Here is a 4,131-nt window from a genome sequence, read left to right on the forward strand (position 1 = left end):
TAGTGTTAAGTCAGTTGGGTGGTCTGGATCCATTGAAACCAGTTGGTAGTGTGTTAAGTCAGTTGGGTGGTCTGGATCCATTGAAACCAGTTGGTATTTTAAGTCAGTTGTGGTCTGGATCCATTGAAACCAGTTGGTAGTGTGTTAAGTCAGTTGGGTCGTCTGGATCCATTGAAACCAGTTGGTAGTGTTTTAAGTTAGTTGGGTGGTCTGGATCCATTGAAACCAGTTGGTAGTGTTTTAAGTTAGTTGGGTGGTCTGGATCCATTGAAACCAGTTGGTAGTGTTTTAAGTTAGTTGGGTGGTCTGGATCCATTGAAACCAGTTGGTAGTGTTTTAAGTCAGTTGTGGTCTGGATACATTGAAACCAGTTGGTAGTGTGTTAAGTCAGTTGGGTGGTCTGGATACATTGAAACCAGTTGGTAGTGTGTTAAGTCAGTTGGGTGGTCTGGATCCATTGAAACAAGTTGGTAGTGTTTTAAGTCAGTTGGGTGGTCTGGATCCATTGAAACCAGTTGGTAGTGTTTTAAGTCAGTTGGGGGTCTGGATACATTGAAACCAGTTGGTAGTGTGGTCAGTTGGGTGGTCTGGATACATTGAAACAAGTTGGTAGTGTTTTAAGTCAGTTGGGTGGTCTGGATCCATTGAAACCAGTTGGTAGTGTGTTAAGTCAGTTGGGTCGCCTGGATCCATTGAAACCAGTTGGTAGTGTTTTGGGTTAGTTGGGTGGTCTGGATCCATTGAAACCAGTTGGTAGTGTTTTAAGTTAGTTGGGTGGTCTGGATCCATTGAAACCAGTTGGTAGTGTTTTAAGTTAGTTGGGTGGTCTGGATCCATTGAAACCAGTTGGTAGTGTTTTAAGTCAGTTGGGTGGTCTGGATACATTGAAACCAGTTGGTAGTGTGTTAAGTCAGTTGGGTGGTCTGGATACATTGAAACCAGTTGGTAGTGTGTTAAGTCAGTTGGGTGGTCTGGATCCATTGAAACAAGTTGGTAGTGTTTTAAGTCAGTTGGGTGGTCTGGATCCATTGAAACCAGTTGGTAGTGTTTTAAGTCAGTTGGGGGGTCTGGATACATTGAAACCAGTTGGTAGTGTGTTAAGTCAGTTGGGTGGTCTGGATACATTGAAACAAGTTGGTAGTGTTTTAAGTCAGTTGGGTGGTCTGGATCCATTGAAACCAGTTGGTAGTGTTTTAAGTTAGTTGGGTGGTCTGGATCCATTGAAACCAGTTGGTAGTGTTTTAAGTCAGTTGGTTGGTCTGGATACATTGAAACCAGTTGGTAGTGTGTTAAGTCAGTTGGGTGGTCTGGATACATTGAAACCAGTTGGTAGTGTTTTAAGTCAGTTGGGTGGTCTGGATACATTGAAACCAGTTGGTAGTGTTTTAAGTCAGTTGGGTGGTCTGGATACATTGAAACCAGTTGGTAGTGTGTTAAGTCAGTTGGGTGGTCTGGATACATTGAAACAAGTTGGTAGTGTTTTAAGTCAGTTGGGTGGTCTGGATCCATTGAAACCAGTTGGTAGTGTTTTAAGTCAGTTGGGTGGTCTGGATCCATTGAAACCAGTTGGTAGTGTGTTAAGTCAGTTGGGTGGTCTGGATCCATTGAAACCAGTTGGTAGTGTGTTAAGTCAGTTGGGTGGTCTGGATCCATTGAAACCAGTTGGTAGTGTGTTAAGTCAGTTGGGTGGTCTGGATCCATTGAAACCAGTTGGTAGTGTTTTAAGTCAGTTGGGTGGTCTGGATACATTGAAACCAGTATCTAGTGTTTTAAGTCAGTTGGGTGGTCTGGATCCATTGAAACCAGTTGGTAGTGTTAAGTTAGTTGGGTGGTCTGGATACATTGAAACCAGTTGGTTGTGTGTTAAGTCAGTTGGGTGGTCTGGATCCATTGAAACCAGTTGGTAGTGTTTTAAGTCAGTTGGGTGGTCTGGATCCATTGAAACCAGTATCTAGTGTGTTAAGTCAGTTGGGTGGTCTGGATCCACTCATTGTGAAGAAAGTGGATTTTATGTCATTTATAACACAAGTGTTTAAGAAGTCCAGGAAGCTGGACATCATTATATCTGCAGCCAACATGTTTTTGGGTCTCCAAGACAAGGACTATTTGTTGCTAGGAAATGTTCCGCTCTCACACGTGGCTTCTGAGGCTGTGTTAGGACCTGATTAGAATGAGTTTTTTTAAATATAGAAAACAGGTTGATTTTGTTTAGCTAATTTCTTTTTTGGTATTTTTTATGATGTTTTATTTCCTTTTACCCAAATGTTGTCCTTTTTATCCTTATTATCCACCCGCACAGTAGGTGGCGGAATGCACTTCTAATTGTTACGAACACCATTATAACACAGAAGAAGAAGAAGAGGTTTGGAGACCCCTGTTCCACATGGTCTTATGCTGAGCTATGCTAGCTGTGTTTACACAGGCAGTCCAATTCTGTTATATTGTCCCACGAATTGGTCTTAAAACCACTTCAGATATTTTTCAATACTGATCTGATTGGTCAAAACACCAATTAGTGAGAAAAAAAACATTAGAATTGGAATATGTGGAACAGGGGTCTCCAAACCTCTTCTTCCACCAACTGTATGGTCCCCTTGCAGAGGATTTACTGGTAATGCACGTCTCCTGGAAAGACATGGTTGTGATGTTAACATTTTACACTTTTGTAGAAGGGACGTAGGGCAACACGCCTTGTTGGTAAAGGTGTCATCCCAATGGGACCGGCTAGCGTATTGTTTAGGGACAATGAGGGGACATTGGGAGCTGTTTTTGAGAGGGAAGATCAGTCAACAAATTGAATGGGCTGGGGGGCCTAAAGATCAGTCAACAAATTGAATGGGCTGGTGGGGCCTAAAGATCAGTCAACAAATTGAATGGGCTGGGGGGCCTAAAGAAGGTGTGGAAAGTCTTAGGAGGGCAGTTCTTACACAGTATGAATTGTTTTGTATGGGAGATTGAGGAGAAATGGCACCTCAATCGCGCTCATACACAACAATTTATTTACTGCCTATCTAAGCACAATCCTGCACAACAAAAACCCCTTCCCTTAAACAGTAATGTTTGTAAACCTCCCCTAGCCCATTGACTTTGACTGATCAGGAGTAGCCTTTTCCAGGGGCTTTTTGTATTGTGTTTTGAGAAACTGCAGAGATAAGAATGAGGTGGTTGTGTCATTACGGTTGCAGTCTTGATTTCATACCTTTTCAGTGTCCCTTGCTGGTTTTCTGTCCCACAATCTTGTTGTGCTAAATATCCGCAAGGTGTGTCCGCTCCTTCATGCTTGTGTATCCAACATGCCTCCACTTTGGGGTATTTTTCAGCAAGGCACTGTGGAATGACTCCAGATAACCTGAGTTTTACAAAGAGAAAAGCTCAAAAGAAAAGAGGGCTAGACTAAATTGATCACATGATCTGGAAGGTACTCTGCGGTCCTCAGACTAATTCTAACCACCCGTAACCCCATAATATAAAACACAAACCATACAGACACTACACACTTCATGTTTACACCATGCTTACTGTAAATTGAGCTATCTTAGCTGTCAGCTTGTAAATATTTTTGACAACTTACCTTCATCTTGTGCAGAGCTAGGGGTTGGAAGCTCATGTTGGTGGAAATAGATGCTGTAGCAACTACAACAAAAAACACAACCAACCATTTGTATTGATCTCTATTTGACTTGCTAGATTTGATACCTAACATTGGACATTTCAATATTGTCTGCTTGCTGTTAGCTAACTAACATTAATAATTGGCAGGAAGATTGCTATCCAGCTGAGACTGGCTGAGAACCAACTAACCAACCATAGACGATTTATATACATTCGTCATTGCTAACGTTATCAACACACAAACAGCGTGATCTTGCTATATAGACAATTATATTTTCATTGACGGAATAGAATAGATGGCTGCCACTCTTATTTGCTTAACTTATGCTAGCTAAAGTCAGTCAAAGATAGAACGAAACAAACAAACATGTTTATGCTGCAGAAGGTAGTTACCAGTCTAGCAGTGACTACCAATAGCAGTGACTACCAATAGCAGTGACTACCAATAGCAGTGCAATACCAAAATAGCAGTGACTACCAATAGCAGTGACTACCAATAGCAGTGCAATACCAAAATAG

This window comes from Oncorhynchus nerka, linkage group LG15 (assembly GCF_034236695.1).
Source record: "Oncorhynchus nerka isolate Pitt River linkage group LG15, Oner_Uvic_2.0, whole genome shotgun sequence".
NCBI classification, from domain to species: Eukaryota; Metazoa; Chordata; class Actinopteri; order Salmoniformes; family Salmonidae; genus Oncorhynchus; species Oncorhynchus nerka.